Source organism: Capsicum annuum, chromosome 10 (assembly GCF_002878395.1).
Source record: "Capsicum annuum cultivar UCD-10X-F1 chromosome 10, UCD10Xv1.1, whole genome shotgun sequence".
In the NCBI taxonomy this organism is placed as follows: domain Eukaryota; kingdom Viridiplantae; phylum Streptophyta; class Magnoliopsida; order Solanales; family Solanaceae; genus Capsicum; species Capsicum annuum.
In genome coordinates, this window is record NC_061120.1 from 185,835,431 (window position 1) to 185,855,156 (window position 19,726).

General features: G+C 32.6%; 1 long non-coding RNA gene across 2 annotated transcripts; it reads left to right on the forward strand.

Moving 5' to 3' along the window:
• The first annotated feature begins 14,178 nt into the window (after positions 1-14,178).
• Positions 14,179-19,517, forward strand: LOC107854297. 2 transcript variants are annotated; one of them, XR_007046282.1, is made up of 3 exons: positions 14,179-14,455; positions 15,216-15,253; positions 19,224-19,517. It is a non-coding gene; the product is annotated as an uncharacterized LOC107854297 (long non-coding RNA). The 2 variants fall into 2 exon arrangements; XR_007046281.1 differs by having other exon boundaries at positions 14,265-14,455; positions 19,230-19,475.
• The last annotated feature ends 209 nt before the right edge of the window (positions 19,518-19,726 follow it).

Below are 19,726 nucleotides of genomic sequence, written 5' to 3' on the forward strand. Positions count from 1 at the left end.
TATCCATACTACAAATTAGCTTAACCTTGGAAAAAGGCAATAGGGTTCTAAAAGGTTCATAAACATTCCACCTTATGGGTCCAAAACCATCATCTGATTTCCCAAACATCAATAATCTATTCTAAGTTATTTTATTCATAATAAAGCCTAATATTCATATTCACATGCCATACATAATACACATCATCTTTAAAGAAGACCAGGTAGAAGCCTACCTCAAACGCGAACCGCAAAACCTTACATTATTCCCCACATGCTCGTCTTCACTTCACAATCCCAAAAATGACATCATTCTATCAAAAATATAATCTACTCATCAATACGAGTCAAATGATACCCATATTAGACTATTATACTTCGGATCCAAAAATCCCAAGTGGGCCCCACTTACGAAAAATGTATTTTCAAGGCCAACCCAACACTCACATATCATCATGAAATCATAAACCTCAAGAAATAGGTACAAATAAATCTAATTTTGGGCTAAAATCAAGCCCTGAGTGAATTTGGGGTTTTAGATCAAGAATTAAGAAATTCATCATTAAAGTGATGAAATCTTACCTAAATTTGGATGATAATAATGATAATAGATGAAAATCAAGCTCCTAAGTAACCCACACAACTCAATTTTAAGTTATCATACCCATTTAGGGTTTTAGGCTCTCAAAGATGAAGGTCAAATGCCCAAATTTGTGACCTTGGTGTCTATTTATAGACCCTTCTGGCGAAGAGATGCAGTGTCCCCTAGACAACAAAGTTAAAAACTTATTTTTGACCCTCAAAACTCATTCGGAACCCAAATAACATAATACAATAGTGAAATTTGAGTGTAACCCACATTTAAAATCCATTGGAATCATCAAAACTTTAATTCGAGATCCGTTCGACAAAAAGTGGGGCCCACACCCTATAGTTTTATTTTTCATAAAATCCGCTCAATAACCTCAAAATATGTATGGGAGCCTTGGGACCTGAATCAAGTATTCCCATAGCCTAAAATTGATGTTCTAGACCTGATGGAAAAATATTATTTTCCATTCAAGGTCATTTAGATCAAATATGGGTCCCACACCCATATTTTCAATTTTTTCACTTTTTGACCAACAGGTCGAAATGAGATCGGGTGCATTAGAGCCTAAACCAAAGGTGTACCTAACGTAAAATCGATATGTTGAATTTGCTGGCACAGTTAAGATTTATCTCTAAGATCATTTCATTGAAGTTTTTTCATCCGGTGGCATTTGAAACTAGCATAGACTTCAAAATAGGGAATTGGTTCTTAAAACCAAGCGAGTTGCTCGATAACCAAAACTTCAATTCCATCAAGTAATAAATGACTTATGGCAACTGTGGAGAATCTCTAACGGTGAGTTTAAGCGAAAATATGAAAAATGACCAAAAAGGTCATTACAAATGACCAATCGAGCCTTTAGTCTTTTAGTGCTTTCATCAGAGTTCTGTTTGAATTTATAGACCCATTTATAAAAAATTGCTTTTTTCAAATAGAAAGAATAATAACATCCCATGTGTTGTTTAACTATAAAGCCATAAGTTTTATATTCATAACGTCTTGCAAACCTAGATAATGTGTTGCTTGAATATAATTAACAGGTTCTTGTATACTAATAATAAAGTTGAGCATGACTTGATTATTAGAAGATAAAGCATTAAAAGGCAAGGAACTAGGAGTAACAAGACTAACAAAAAGGGTAGTAGTCACATTTGTAAGGTGAAGAGCATTACAAATATAATCTTTCAAATAATCAGGCTTTTTATATGAGTCCTAAAAGACTTTCTTAGTATAGTTTGAACAATAGGCAATTGAAGAGAACTTGGAGTCATATCAAATGTGGATTTCGTGGGTGGAACATCACTGAAACTTGATGAAAGTTGAGGAATAATAGCGGATAAAACTACTGGATCAAGAGTAGATTCATAATCATTAAAGTAATCTAATGAAGGAAGGAAAGATTGTGGTAGAGAAGTAGAAGAATTTAACACATGAGAAGAAAATATAATAGAAGAGAAGGCAGACTATGACATAAAAAAATATTCTTCATGAAAAATAACATCCCTAAAAATTGTAATTTTCTTGATTTCCAAATTTAATACTTTGTATTCCTTCTTCCATAGGTATATTCTAAAAAACACAAGGAGTTGTTTTAGGATAGAATTTAGTTTTATTTATAGATAGAGTAGATACAAAACATAGGCACCCAAAACATTTTAGATGATCATAGGATGGTTTATTCTTGAATAAAATTTCAAAAGGAATTTTTGAATTCAAAACACTTTAGAAAAATCTGTTTATGAGATAAGTTGCAATTAAAAGACATTCTCCCCCAATAACTAATAGGGAGATGAGATTGAAATAAAAGAGTTCTTGATGTTTTCAATAATTGTTTGTGTTTTCTCTACACTACTTCATTCTGTTGTGGGGTATAAACATAAGTTGTTTGATGAATAATTCCCTTAGAAAGAAAGAAATTAGATTGTACGTTTTTATTTCCTAACTCAAAATCATTATCAGTTCTTATAATTTTAACTTTAGTATTAAACTATCTTTCTACCATAGAAAGAAAATATTGAAGGATGAAAAAAACATTAGACTTAGTATTTAGAAGATGTGTCCAAGTAGCTCTACTAAAGTCATTAACAATTAATGAAAGTATTTAAAATCATCATCCCCGAGTATCCACATGTATTAAATCAAAAATAGATTTAGTTTAAATAACACTAGAAGGAAAATATAGCTTAGATTTTCTTGACGTGAGACAAATAACACAAGGAGCAGAAAAATTAGAACAAGATGCAGAATTTGGAAAAACTTTCTTCATATTATTTCTTCGCATATGCCCTAATCTGTAGTGCCACTATTTTTCCTTTACATTGAAATCAAAACAACTTGAACAAGAAGTAAATTTATCTCCTAAAGAACTAGAAAAGAAAAGACTATGAGAATTAAAACTAGGTAGGCTCTTTGTAGAAACTTCTAGATGACTTGATTTGAGAATATATAGACTTTCTTGCTCTCTACCAAGCACCTGAGGGCTCTTCAGTGAAGGGCCATGCAACATGAAACAAGTTTTAGGGGTGAAAAGAACAACTATTTGAAGCTGTTTACATGACTTATGAATAGAAATTAGATTGAACATAAAAGATGAAATATATAAAATATTTTGCGAAGTTAGATTATGCAGGAGAGAAACAGATCCTGAATGAGTAAATTTGACCTTTTGAGAGTTAGAAAGAGTTATGTTACGGATTAAGAAAAAAGATTAATGTTTTTAAAATAATTTTTTATCAAAAGTTATGTGCCCAGATGCTCCACTATCTGATATTCAAGAATCACTATCAATCGTAAACAACAAGTATAAGAACTAAAAAATCTAGTCATGCCAGAATATGTTATGTTTGCAGATACATTGTATTGCCTGTATCTTTTTTATTCAACTTCTGTAAAATTTGCAAGAGTTATGCATCGTTATCTTGGCTTAAAGAGTTCAGATTTGTGACATTCTCTGTAGTCTACTGAGATCCTTCCTCTGTGTTAAAAATATTACTTACAACAGGTCCCTTTTGATATTTTTTAGATATAATAAATTGAAAAATCAAAGAAAAAATATGGATCTTATATTATCGGTTAATGTTATATCGTATTTTCTAGCAATAATTGCACACTTGAGAATCTTTCTTGATAGAATTTCCAATTTGAGTTTTATATTCATTGAACCTCTTTTTTCCACTATTACCAACAAAGAAAGAGGTTGATTCTCTTGGATAAGCAGGAGTAGTATGAATTTTCCTTTGTTTTTTTATCTTAAATAACAAGGGAGTAAGCTTGACTAATTGTGGGTAGAGGATAAGACAACAAAATATTATTTCTAACACCTATAAAAGTGTCATTAAGGCGCATGAGAAATTGAAGAAATCTCTTAACTTGATAAGCCTTTGAACCTTTTTCTTTTGGTCCACATTCACACTCACAAGTACATGCAAAGAATGTGTTTAGTTCATCTAACTCATCTCATAGACTCTTCATTTTTGTAAAATAAGTAGGGATACTAGAATTTCCTTGACTACTGTATTCAAATCTTTTTAAAGTTGAAAAAGTTTAGCACCATTAGCCTGAAAAAATCTCTCTTCTAGATCAGACCACAACACTTTGACACTTTTGAAATACAAAACAGACTCAATAGTTTCTTTGAAAAGAAAATTCAATAATCAGAATAGGACCATATCATTACATCTTGACCAAACACTTTGAAGTCTTGTATCAGCATTAGGACAAGCTAGGTATCCATTAACGAATCCTAGCTTGTTTTTTTGTTGAGAGAGCTATAATGATTGCCCTTTTCCATCAACCATAGCTTCTTCTATAAAAAATGGTGGAAACTAGGCTTATGTGAAGAGTCCACTACATTAATTGTAGGGACACTATCATTTCTTTCAGATTGTCAAGTGTTAACAACAGAAGGTGATTTTGAGGGTGATATAACATCAGTTATTTTAAGAAAATGACAAAGAAGAAGTCAGAAATTAAGGACTGAAATTAAAAAACCCGCTCTTGATACCATGCAAAAATAAACAAAGCAAAGTATGAAATTTCTCTTCTTATTACTTCCTGAATTTTTTGTCTAAAATACTCATATTTATAGCCAACCCTATGTAATAAGAGGAAAGAAAATATTGTGTACATCTAAAAAAAATATATCCAATATGTACGTAATATACACTCATAATAATTTACTAAATATTCACAATGAATCCCAATAAGAAAAAAAAGTATCTATTATGTACCTCAAATATATTCATAATAATTGATTAAATATTCACAATGAATCCCAACAATATATTAGAAACATTGAGATTAACGACATGCTGAGTGGTGTTAATAAGTTGGTTTGCTTACTTCAATTGATCTGCATCTTGGTGGCACAAAATACATGATCATTCAAGGAGAAGCAATGATCTCTGATTTTGGCAACATTTATGTGTCTTTTAGCCATACTTTGCCCATGTTTATACCGCGTTTCAAGGCTAAAATGCACTAAACACTTCTAAATTTTACTTATTTTTGTGTTTTGAAACTAATCTGATGTGTTTTATGTTTTATAGGTAAAAAAATCAAAAATTACTTAGCATGAATAAATAAAGACTGCACTGCCGAGCCAAGCTCAAAGCAATGTAGGTAATTTATGTATGAACCACTAGATCTTTCTTCATTCAAGATTTACTTTAAATTTTGAAGGAAAAAATATTCTCTATTTATATATGTACTCATCATCTTTCACACGATGTATCGTCTATTTATTTTATCTTTCATGACACATAGATACAATTCTTAATTAATTTTTTTATGACTGCTTATTGTGCTTGTCTCTCAGCAAATATACATGCTTAATTATAAAAATAGTATCGACTCTTTGAAAAGTTTTTTTTTTAAAGAAGAAATTAAATGATAGTAGAAAATGGGGAATTGAGCCGATGAAAGTTCGTTCAGGTAGCCAATCAACCAACTGAGCTACTAAAGTTGAATGAGTAATACTTTTTTCACTAACATATTGTGTTATATATTTCCATACCTTCCTCAACTATCTCATCAAAAGATTGTTGCAACTCATATCTCCTTCACAGGAAGAGGACAATGAATCAACTGAAAATGATGTAGCTTTTTTTTTAATATTTGAATCTTAAGACACAAATCTCATATGAAAGCTATTACGTTGAAGGCATTGCAGAGAGCTGCTAGTTGAACTGGTCTTATCAAACCTATAGAGCCCAGTACAAATTTTCAGTTGTTGCTAATATCCTTTTTATTGTAAAGTGTAATTGATAGATTTTTCATTAAATGCTTGGATTCCCATTATTTTGAATGTTTGAATACTTGCCGAAATGATAAGTTTTTTCACATCGCCAAAATTAAAGATCCTTTGAACCAACTTTCTACCTCCCCAAACACTAAAAATGATGTTTTTAACCCTCCTTAACTATGCGTCATTTTCTAGAACTAATGTTTGTACTTTTCGAATGCTTATATTTAATATAACAAGTTAAAAACATGACGTCACGAAATCTAACCACCTATAAGGATAATGAACTTTCTGAAAGGAAGTCAGATATTATAAAGGTGAGTTGTAATGAAGACCCTTCAAGAGTTATTTTCCTTAAGATATTTGATATGAAATTTATCCCGGGATAATTCTTTTCCCGTTATTTAGGTTGTATTAGAATATGATGCTTTTGAGGATGCTTGAGCAAAACGAGAAAGATTAGTAACATTATAGTCAATTTGTTGCAAATCTTATTTGAAGGTTCAGATAAGAAAGTATCACCAGTGAAAAATGTTGTTCTACGGGTACACAAGAATTTGGATTTTGGCAACAACTACTTCAACACAAGTTCAAGTATAAAACAAGAACACTTATGAAGTTATGCAACACCTTCAACAGAAGATCAAAAATGAACTTTCAAAGAAGTGTGTTTTACAAAAAATTAGATGAAACAGAAAAGGCCAAGTCCTCTTAATTCACGGAGTGTCCTTAAGGAAATAATTCCCCTCAAGTACCTGAGGTTGCAGAATTTTCCTCCCATGATAAAATAGCCTAACAATGCGACTATAGTGGTACCTCAAACGATAGGATTGTCTTTGAACTCACTAAATGATTAGATGGTCACATGGAGTATTTTGAAGACAAGAAGTGTTTGTAAATGTAAAAAAATTTGTATCTAAACCTATGAATATAGGTTTATATAGCCATTAGGTGCCCCTTCCGAAAAGTGTCATTGGTTCACAGGAAAGGTGTATCCTTTTTGAACAGTCATGTCTGTCCATCAGAAAGAGTGTGTTTTTTTCCGAACAGCCACAACCATACCTTTTCCCGAAATAGTGTGTCTTTTACTTTAAGAGTTGTGTCTCTTCGAGCATCCACAACCATCTTTTCTACATGTAGAAGCATATATATTAATGGAGGTTCAAAAACTACAGGACATTGTTCAAAGCCAAAACTTTGCTTGATGTCATTTTCAGACAGACTTTTCTTGTTCCTTCAACTTTTGCAGTTGCGGAATTGGCTATATATATCTTCTCTTCGCCTTGAGGCAGAGTAAAAGTAGCAAACAACTTCTTATTTGTACAAACGTGGCAGGTGGCACCAAAATGCATCCACCATTCTCGAGGATTTCCCACCAAGTTGCATTCTGACAGCATGACACACAGATCATCCATTTCTTTCTTAGATTCATGCATATTTGCTTGGTCCTTCTTTTTCCCTTTCTTAGGGGCACGACAATCTGTTGACTTGTGGCCAATCTTGCCACAATTAAAGTATTTTCCCCTTGAATTTCTTCTTAGGTTGACTGCTTTCCTTGCCAACTTTCTTCCACTTTTTGAGTTATTGTGATCGTCTTCTACAATGTTTGCTTCATTTATTGCAGAATTTTCTCTTGACTTTTTTTTTGCAGCTTTGTTGTCTTCTTCAATGCTCACTCTCACTATAAGATCTTCGACTGTCATCTCCTTTTGCTTATGCTTCAAGTAGTTCTTGAAGTCCTTCCACATAGGTGGTAACTTCTCTATTATTGCCGCGACTTGAAATGTCTTATTCACAACCAAACCTATAATAAAGTTTATGTGAACATCAAGAATATTTTTAATATGTTCAATTAAGGTATTCATCAAACTCATACCTTCCGCCAGGAGATCACGGATGATAACTAGCAGTTCCTGCACTTGAGAAACAACAGACTTGCTATCAATCATTTTAAACTCAAGAAATCTTGCAACGAAGAACTTCTTGGTTCCAGTATCCTCAGTCTTGTATTTTATTTCTAGCGCACCCCACAACTTTTTTGTGCTCTTCATTCCACTATACACGTTGTATAGTTCATCTTGGAGGCCATTTAGAATGTAATTCCTGCATAGGAAATTGGAGTGTTTCCACGCCTCCATAACGACAAATTTCTCTTGGTCCAAAGTTCCCTCAGGCACCTCTGGAGCTTCTTCAGATGTGAATCTTTGAATACATAGAGTTTTAAGGTAGAAGAACATCTTTTGTTTCCACCATTTGAAATCAACACCCGTGAATTTTTCGGATTTCTCCGCTGGTGCCATTGCCTGTGGAGCATTCGTACAACTCGTTGTGGCAACATTAGTTGCTACCACAGTTGTTGCAGTATCATGCACATAACTATCCGTATTCTTTTTTCAGTCACAAAAAGACAGTGAATTTTAGTATATGAAAATACTACTAAGTTGTAGCAACTTTAAACACCCCTTATTTCTAGTTTAACAATGAAGTTTTTATGACTTTCAATCGTCAACTTAGTGATCTTTAACTTGTGATGAAGATTTTATTTCTTTAAACCACTAGTCAAGTTCAAACGGAGTAGAAAACATAAAGCTTTAATCTGCAGAAACCAAGCAATACAAATTCTGAAAATTATTTATTTCCTTAAGATTGTTATTCTATAGGTACACAAGAATCTGTATTTTAGAAACAACAAAATTAAACTTTCAAAGAAGTGTGTTTTTCAGAAAATTAGATGAAACAGAGAAAGGTCAAGTCCTCCAAATTCACAGAATGTCTTTAAGGAAATAATCTAACAATTTGACTGTAGTGGTACCTCAAATCGGACTGTTCAAATAAATTTTATCCAAAAAGATTAATCTCATCAATCGATCAAATCCAAATCCGAGCGATGATGATGGCACAAGGCACCTTGTGGTTTTTGCCTCACTTATCATGTTGAGTTAGTGTTTCTTGATATAAACACTTGAAAGTTTCATTCTCCCACCAATGTGGGAGAATTAGTAAACTTTCTACTTTTGAATACACTTTCCATTTTTTAGTGTTATCTCAATTTTTTCACTCTTGTTGGTTCCTCCATTTTCCATTCACACTTTAATCTTGAACCCAACAAAAAATACTTAAACCTAAGGCACGAGGAAACAGACCGTACTTGTGATAAAGAGACCAGTCAATGGTAAATGCTCTCTTTCAAAATTTCAGCATATGATCTAACGAAGTAGGAATTTATAAACTGCTCACAGGTATTCTAGGCACCATGTTGGTTATGTTACCCTCTAATAACTTGTGCCCTCCAACCTTTACGTAATTCGTGAGATTACATTTAGGAACAAAGAATATTTTATTCTTTCAGATGTATCTAAGATGGGATTATCATTTATGATTCAAGTTCTCAATTATTCCGAATTGACTAATTTACATGGACTTGCTACCAGTTGTTTTAAAATGTATTTTACCACTAAAAATTAGATAGGTGATGAATTTTCTCTCTTCTAATTGATTTAGCATTTTTCAGCTCTTTGATGATGTGAGGTGGCTCAAACACTCAATATTGAGAGCTCCTCCCTTGTGCACGTGCCAAAGTCTTATATCAGTGCATATGCCATGACCATTTTTGATTAAAAGATTATTGTAGTATTTCATACGAGAATCTACAGATATACATTATTAAAGAGGAAATTTATCAAATGAACTGTTGCAAAAGAATTTGAGTACTTTGGCTGTTGTATATGTTTGATCTAAATCATATTTTTGCGTTACATAACAGAGAAACAGAGAAAGACATCACATAAATAGAGAATCCAGTCATGTCAATATGAAACAACTGTTACAGCCTGTTGTTAGGTTTTTTTTTCCTCATTTTCTTATCAAAATTAAGTTTTCTTTTTTTGTAAGGAGAATAAAAGTAACCATAAATGCTTTTAATTTTTTCGAAAGAAAAATATAAAACTTTTTCTTATTTGTATTCCTCTTAGAGGAAAGATTTTGGACATCTATAAATAGAAGACCCTCTTCTCGTATAATAACACAGTAGCATCCACAATGTAGTCGTTTAAAGAGTTTTGTTTAGGGGAGATTTTCTCTCTAATAGTTTTTATGTTTTCTTTTAGGCAAAATGGTTCGATGAACCCCTGTACTATGTCGGTTTTGTAAGTTGGACACTTCTACTTACATGTTTGTCATGCGGACCCCTGAACTCACTAAAAAACAACATTTTAAACACTTTTTTTACACTCTCGCCACATCAGCTGTCATGTCAGCAGACACGTCTACCACGTCTTCCACATCAGCTGTCACATCAACCGCCAAGTTATTTTTAAGTATTACATTAAATTTTATGTTATTTTTAAAATGCTACACAAGAAATTAAATATTAAAATAAATTTAATTAAATAAATTTTTTTAATAAACTGGAGAAATTCTAATACACAAATACAATAAATTTTTAATTTAAATTAAATTTTCAATTATAAATTTAAAGTTTTAACTATAAATTCACATTACACAAACATAATGAATTTTTAATTTTTATTTAAATATCTTCAACAATTTGTAAAAGTTACAAAATTAATCCTAAACAAAACGAAAAATTTTAATTGAGAAAATGAATTTAAAAAATTTAAAAAGTAAATCAAGAACAATTTTTTTTTTTTTTTTTTGACAATGCACAACAAGCAACAAAGACCTCTTCAAGGCTATATAATTTTTTTTTTTTACAATGAACAACAACAACAACGATATCAATCAACAAAGACCCTCTTTGGGAACAACAACAATATTTTCTTTTCTACAATGAACAACAACAATATCAACAATAGCAAAGCAAAGACCTTCTTCACGGATATATAATTTTTTTTTTACAATGAACAACAATAACAATATCAACCAGCAAAGACCTCTTCAGGGGCAACAACATATTTTTTTGACAATGAACAACAACGACAATATCAATCGCAACAAAGACAAGGAATAACATAAACTTCCGTTGAATCTTATCAATCTTAACTCCACTAATATCCACTTTCGTTGAAGTAGCAATAACATAAGCTTGATTAATTCTCCTTAGTGGAACCTCATTCACCTTAAATGACCCACTAACAAGTAACAGTCCAGAACATACAAGTTGTTTCAAGAACACAACTTTTTTTTCCTTAAATCTCCCAGCTAGAATAATCAAACCAGTACTAGGTGTAATACTGGCTCTCAATTTTATGGGTTTTGGTTTGTGTTTGTCGATGAGGAATTTTTCCACGTCATTAGCTGGGTAGAATTTTGGTGGTTTGATGGCGGTGGTTGAGGGTGAAGCAACGACGACGGTGAATTTTGGATGGATGGGGAATTTGCCGCCCTTTTTCTTCCTGATAACCCAAAGATCCTTTTTGTGGTACATTTCGGAATGGAAGAATTTGCCAATTCCGTTGATTAGGTTAGGGTTATGGGGGAATTTCTTGGCGGCCATTGCTGTGAAGTGTGCAAAGGGCATGTTTGGAGTGAAAGGGGAACAAAATGAAAGTGAAATTTAAATTGTGCAAAGGGTAAGTTTGAGAAAGTGAATAAAAAATTCTTTTTATTTTTTTTCAATTTTAATATTTTTTAAATTTATTTTTAATTAGTTTAATCTAAAATAGCTCAAAAATTGACCCCACTCACAGTTCAGGCGAGTGTAATCACTCTCCCTATCCTAGTCAGCATTTTAATGTTATATAGGCAAAGTCAACGGTTAAAGGGTTTAAAATATAATTTTTTTGTGGGTTCAGGGGTCCAGATGATAAACATGTAAGTAGAAGTGTCCAACTTTCAAAATTGACATAGTACAGGGGTCCAGAAGGTTATTTTGCCTTTCTTTTATATTATATTTTTATATGTAGGTCAATTGGCCAAACTATATAATAATCATGTTTTTAGTATGCTTTTATTTTTGTCTTAATTATCGCATTTATGGTTTGCAATTTTAAGTTTCCGCATGACGCCCTCTCGATTTCAAACCCAACAAGTGGTATCAGAGCCAATGGTTCAAAAGTCCAATGGTGTGGTGAGACGAGATTAAATAGGCTCAAAGTGGTTTCAAATCAGCTGCAACCAGTTTAGTGATAATGAAGTTTTTGTCGAGCAATATGTGGAGATGATATTTCAGTTATATTTTTAATAATCCTGCTGTATTTATAAAAATAAAGTTCATTTTTAACCTCTATAAAGGGCTCATATATTTTAATCTAAAAGCTCCATTTTTAAGCATGCCAAGCAGCAGTAATGAAAACGATATGAAGAATACAAATCAAAGATGTGAAGAAGACGGATCACGTGAAGAAAATCAAGCCAAAAAGGAAAGATTTGTTAGGATTTTTGCCTTGATTTTCTTACAAAAATTAATTTTTACTTTTTCATGTAAGGAAAATAAAAGTAACCATGAATACTTTTACTTTTCCTGAAAGAAAAATATAAAACTTTTCCTTATTTGGCAAACCTCTTTCTTGGAGGAAAGGTTTTGGACATCTATAAATAGAAGTCTCCTCTTCTCATACAATAACACAATAACATCTACAATGTAGTATTTTAAAGAGTTTTGTTTAGGGAGTGATTTTCTCTCTAATAGTTTTTATGTTTTATTTTATATTAGGCTTTTATATGTAGGTCAATTGGCCAAACTATATAATAATCATGTTTTAGTATATTTTTATTTTTGTCTTAATTATCACATTTATGGTTTGCAATTTTAACCTTCTGCATGACGCCTTCTCGATTTCAAACCCAACATCTGTTTGAATTGACTTTTGACTTATAAATGAAAAGTTATAAATTTAGAAATATTAATTTATGAATTTTCTCTTATTATTATTATTATTATTATTATTTACTGCTCCCTCCATTTCTTTTTATTTGTTTCTTTCATTTTTAGATTCAACGGATACAAATTTTGATCAATATTTTAAGATGTATTTGTTAATCAAATTGAAATAAGGAAAAATGCAATTTATAGTACTTTTCCTACAATTTTTAAATATCTAAATTTTCTAAAAAAATGTATTAATCTAATCTAATTTACCTTTGAAATTTCGTCAAATTGACTCACGAAAAACGAAGGAAACAAATAAAAAAGAATGGAGAAAGTATATAGAAAGAGGAAAAGGTGGACGACCAAAGGCGTTATAGTCATTTTAGAAAAATTATTGCATTGCTTACTTAAAATTTAAGGGGTCATTTAATTGGAAAAAAGTTATTCCAGAATAATTAATTTCGAAATTAGTTATTTCATCGTGTATATGAGATAACTTATTTTATCACTATAGTATAAATAATGAAATATAAATAATTTCAATATTAAATAATACCTCACATCAAATATAAAATAAAATAATTTTTTATTTTATTTTAAAATTAATTATTTCTTATACCTCATATCAACTGACCCCTAAGCTTCAAAGCTTGACCAAAATTTTGAACGACAAAAAAGTCATGTTCAAAGCTTGACCATAAATTCTGAACGACAAAAAAGTCAAGCCTCTTACTCCAAGTTTCAATCGTGTTCAAGTGATGTCACATGGACCCACATTTTCATGGTGCAACTTTCCTTAAATGCTTGGACCCACATTTCCTTTTCTGAAGAGAATTGCACTTTTGAAATCCTCTCCATTTCTAACCCCTTTTTATGGGGTGAAATATTTGGTTTTCACATTCGAGTAGAATAAATTTTTAATTTACACATTCGAGTACTCCTTAAAAAAATAATTGTAATTAAATAAAAAATATAAATAAATATTTAAAAGGTATTCAAATTCAAATTTAAAAACTTACATGTATTTAGAGGTTATGTTCGAATTAACATAATTTGTCATCTATAGAAAGTATTGATAAAAGTAAGATTTATAATTTTAAAATAAAACAGTTGGGTACAGTAAAATTTTTATTGTATATAGTGTCTGAGGAAAGGTCGAATCACAATGATTCATTGTACACAATCTTAGCAATAAGATGAAAGATCAAGTAGCCAACTAACTAATCTAGTAAAATTTCTTTCACCAACATAGCAAAATTCAAGTAACTATCTAATTGATCTACTAAGATTTTCTAGCTGAAATGAGTGTTAAAATGCAAATAGAATCATTGGATAGGAGATATTAGAGGAAATAATACATGCATTAACTTTGGTATATTCAATCTTTTGTTTGATAATATTTTTAATCTATATATAACTAATACATATTATACATAGTAAATTATGACATTATCAACAATAAATGGTACCCATCTATTCTAATATACTCTATTCAGTACTATTAATATTCATTTAATACACTAAGCTAATTAGTTTATGAGAAGCAATGTCATCAATATTCTACCTATTAATAAGTGAAGGTTGGAGTACTGTGAAGGGCATTATCGTAAATAAGACGAAGGGTATTTACGTAAATAAGGCTTTCTACTTCCATGTGTCTATTAGCCATAAATTATATCTCCCTTTTCCTTTAGCTGTTTGCTTTCCCAATTTCAATAATTACTCACTCCTCCAGATCTTCCCTGCAAATATCTTCACACCCAAAAACAACCTCCAAAATCAAAATCTCTTCTCAGCTCCATCTAAGTAGAAATTTTATCTGGGTTTTGAAAAAACGGAAAACCGACTGTGCTGTTACTCTTTCACCCGTCTGGTACTACTACAATCTTCACTGATTAATAAGTAGAAAATATGTTCCGACTGTTTTTTTTTTTCGAAGTGTAAATATACATGTATCTCCGTTGTAAGCTGAGTTCAGTGGTTATATTTTTGAAATATGCATCTAACTCGGTGTTTCTCTTCATTCATTAATTTGTAATAGAACTTCAGTAATCTTTCACTATTTGTTGCATAAGTTTAAAAAATAAATTTTTTATTATTCTGGAACATGCTAAGCTTGGCCCCTTTTTCACTATTTTAGTATTACATGTTTCCTTCGCTTCAATTTGTTATTCCTCATTATTTACTGTGCTTGAGTTGGTTATTGTTATTATATTCCTCTTTCAAATGCTATGCTTTATTTTCCTTGTTACTTTCTATGTTTTCTTACTTATATATCGTTAGCCGAGGGTTTTCAAAAACAACCTCCCTACCCTCTCAATCCTTGCTTATGGAACACCTTTGTTGTTATTGTGTTAAAATTACTGTGGCCGTGTTGCTATACTATGAACACTGATTCTGATCAAAACACTTGTACAGTAAGTTTCGTGGGAAGAACTACGTTAGATAATTACATAAAAGACTAGGAAATAAAAGAGGAATTACATCTCTTCCAACTTCAATAATTGTTATTTCAAGATGAAAGATTACTTCTCTTTTGAATGCTATGCTTTATTTTCCTTGTTACTTTTCATGTTCTCTTCTTTATCCTGCTGTTAATTTTCTATTGGTTTCACTTGATGCTGTTTCTACAGAACCTGAAGCTTGTCGCAATCCTTGTTTATATGCTCAGGTACAATCTTATTATAACATCGATTTTCTTTTCTCTTTTCTTATGTTATCAGCTTTTCATTTTTTAGTAACACTACTGTTCCTATCTCTTATTCAATGTTACAAGCTATGGATTGTAACATTTCACATAGAGTTAATATGCATTATGAACTGTATGTTCTTACAGTACATAAACAATCTACATCATCAATAGCTAATTTTCTTGAATAAGCGATTTGTCTCATGTTTTTACAAACGTATGAGTGTGATCGGGATTCCTAAAAGTTTACATTAATATAGAGTTTGTCAAGGCATAGCTATCATTTCCGATAATACTTTGAACATTAGCCTCAAATTTAGAAAGTAATAGATATATAAAAAGATGCAATTCATTTGTTGTAGACGTACAGAAAAATATAGTTTATCATTCATTTTTCTTATCAGTTTTAGAATCTCTGTACAATCCATTTTTCTTAATTCAAAGGAATTTTTTAGTTTGGTTAATTTATATGCATCCCCTTTACGTATGCTCGTGCTCGCATATAGCTTGTTCAAAAGTATAAGGTTGGTCATGCAACTTTTGAGTACTGATAGCTCTCCTGGTAAATCCAACTTATTTGAAATTCTGTCAGTCTACCTTGGTCCAGTGGGTTCAAATCCACCGTGATAATTCGAGTTTGATTCCCCATAATTGCATCGTACGCTGTTTCCTTATCAAAGAAGTTTCTGTTTCCCGTGTGGAATTGAAAATCAGAACATCGTTGTGGTTTAGCTAAAATTGAGAGAATAAGCTTGAAGCTCAATAAGTGGGTGTATAGTGCTAGGCTGTATTGATGGGTCAATGTTTTGTGTCATTCAAGATTAGAGAACGCTAGCAAAGCACAATTACTAATATATGTTTTATTTTCATTAGCAAGATAAATTTAGAGAACATAGATGTTGATTACTGCTACGAATTTGTTTATCCTAGATGAGTTCATTGATGACACAACAAGCAGAATTATCGAATTAACAAAATTCAGTCCTGTGTACAAGATTAGTATTTCCTGTAAGGACTTAATATTTATGCTTGACCAAATGAAATTTAGAGAATAAGCTAAGATTTGAAACATGATAGTTCAACGATGAGCTGTGTTGAAAGATACATTGTTTGAATCTTGATGGTTTGTAAGGATTAGATGTTTAATTTTAACAATGGTGAATCGGCTATGGTGGTTTGTCTTTAAGTGAGCAGTTGATTATAACGATGAAAAAGTAAAGCAGTTGATTATAGATACGGATCTCTTAGATATTGTTTGTTGCGGAGGTGGTTCAAAGTTCATTTAAAAGCATCATTTAAAGTTGTGATGTGGTTGAGAGGGTTAGAGGTAGTTTGGAAGTGAATAATTTTTACTTGGTTGATGAGAGTTCTTTGTAATAGATGTATTTTTGTTGTCAAGTTTTTTTTTTTAATTGAGAAATCGATGTGGAGCCAATCCCAACACAACTTTCAAAACCCGCGGATAATGGACTCACTCTCTAATTAAATACATAGTTCGCTTCAGGTAGTACTCAAATTAGTGAATTAAAATACAAGTCACCAACCACTACCAATTTTTTCCTTTTAATTTACACTAATAAGTAATGTTATTGAAACATTTCAGTGGGGAGTGTGTACTTGGAAAGTTTTACTTTGGTGTCATTCATTTTTCTTATTTAACATTGATTTTTAAGGGGAAGATGTACTTCTGCGAAATTTTCGTTGCTCTTAACTTTCATAGCTTTAATTAGATCATCATCCAAGACATCATTAAGATGTGAACCTCCATTAATATTTCCATTCTCAGAAGTATTATTTTGATCAGTATCTTTTAAATGATTGATGATCTGCATTAATGGTTCTGCTCACTCTGTTACTCTGATTTTCTATAAGACCCCGCAAAATTTTAAGGTTAACTCAGTCCGTTAAAGCTTGAAAAGAGGTCCCAAACTTAGAAATTTCAGCTAAGTGTTTATACTTAGAAGTATTTTAGCCTTCGTAAGTTGACGATCCTATTTCACGACCATTATGACCTTAAAATATCAATTTTTAAGTTGATTCATGATCAGGAATGCTAGTAGGTGTCCTCGGACAAGTTTTGGATTTTTCGGACCTCGTTTGAATAAAGTTTGGGAGTCCAAACCAGTGGATCGATGCGATCTCGACGTGCCACGTCGACTATCACATCGATAAATGTTTTTCCCAGCTCCCAGTGTCAATTCCAGTGAGCCGACGCGGACTCGACGTGGCACGTCGGCCATAGCATCGATCCCATCGATGCGACACAGGGATCGACGCGGTACGTCGGCCATAGCATCGATCCTATTGACGGGGCACGTCGGTCTGCGCGTCACTAGACACGTTTTCAGTCATTAAAAGCCACGTTCTGAGGGGTATTTGGGTCATTTTCCCACACTTAATCAACCCTTAAAACACGAAATTCAGCCCTCAATAAGCAAAATACACTCATTTGCTCTCAAATTCTCTCAAGAACAAACCCTAGGGCTTTTAAATTCAAGAGCAAATCTTCAAGAACGAACCATCAGTCTTTACAAATTCAAGTACCAAGATATGTTAGGTGTTCATTCATGGGTTCCTTTCACCCATGAAGTCCAAGAACCCTTTTTTAAATACGCAAGATCTCCGACTTATGATTTTCATGATTTGGTTGAATTGAATCCATGTTCATGTTATTGTTGGGTTTCTATCCATGATTTAGATTACAAGTTTTAAGAATTGATTCTAGTATGTGTTGAATTACATATATTCATGATAAACCCTTCAATTTGCAAGTTGATTGTTGTAACCTTGTTAACCCTAAGTGTTTATGATTTAATGAACCAAGTATGCTTCCCATATGTTTGATAAATTGTCTATGAGAATGAGATAATGTCATTATAGCATGCTAACGTGTATCCCCCATTCATGTACAAGTTATTGTGTTGCAAGTGTTTGATAAAATGCTTATGTGATTTGACTAGTGAAAACATGACACATTATGTGATTCCATTCATGCACAAGATCATGTATATCAAGTGTTTAACATAATGTCTAAATGAGTGCATTGTTAGGAAGCAAGTATTGTTATGCCTTTATGATCATGCTATGTTTTACTTTTCATGCTATAGTGTCCTGGGGGTATTTAATACCCGACAATTTAGCTGTGTACCTAGAGCCAGTGTCAGTTAAAAAATCTCTGTCATGTTACGATTAGTAGTACTCTGAGTCAGTTACAAAACTCAGTAGAACTCAGTCAGTCATAGAACTCAGTAGAACTCAGTCAGTTGCAGAACTCAGGAAAACTCAGTAATCTCAAGTATCAGTCCAGTCCTGTTCAGTATACTCAGTTCAGTGTCTTTCAGTTGGGAGTAGGATTCAGCACCGAGTGAGCCTAGGGATGGGGTCTCACCCGTTAGCTAAGACTCGGTCCCCCCTAAGTTCTAGAACTACATAGCCAGCGTAGGTTATGAGATGTCACCTGTAAGATAGGACTGACATACTCAGGGATCACTTGCTAGTTTAGGACTAATCTCAGGGGTCACCCGTTAGATAGAACTGACTCCATCAGATGTTAGTACCTGTGGCACAATATTAGCACCCTACAATTGGGGTCACAGGTTGGACCCCTATCAGCTCAGATTTGGGGCATGTCGGTTAGATCAGAACTCAGTTCATCTTTACAAAATCAGCATGTTAGACACAGTTAATCAGTATCAGTGAATTAGTTATCAGTAACTTCAGATATTAAGTTACTCAGTTAGCAAAACTCAGTGCTCAGTTTTAGAAAAGCTCAGTTACAGTCTATACGTGTATGTACAGTATTGCATACTTAGTGATTTTCATAGTATTAGTTATCCAGGTTACTGTTCATGTATATGAACCCTTGCATTTAGCCTTACCTCACTTAGCATACCAGTACATTCAAAGTACTGACGCATACTTTTCTTTTGCGCTATGATGTCTTATATCATAGGTTCAGGCCCGCCCTTGGCCGTACTTAGCGGCCCAGCCTATCAGCAGCAGACTTAGCGGTAAGTCCTCATAGTTCGAGGATAATTATTATTTCAGTTATCAGTAGTTCAGTAGTCGGAGTTAGTTGGGGGCTTGTCCCATCAACTCCATGTTTAGACAATTAGAGGCTTTCAGACTAGAGTATTTCAAACAGATGTTTCAGTATTTAGTATTGGTTTTCAGTTATGAACCTTATGGCGTTTGTAGCCTAACATCCGCATTTATTTAAGTTATATTGTTATTCTAGTGTTATTATTACTCAGTGCTCACAGCAGGTACCAGTCATGGGTTAGCTGGTGGTCCTTTGGGATTACTAGCACCGTGTAATGTCCGGGGTACAGACTCGGGGCATTACAAACTTGGTATCAGAGCTTAAGGTCAACAGGAAGTCTGAAAGCCGCATCAAGTAGAGTCTTGTGCATGGGTCTGTAGCGCGCCACACTTATGGACATGAGATATTTTTAG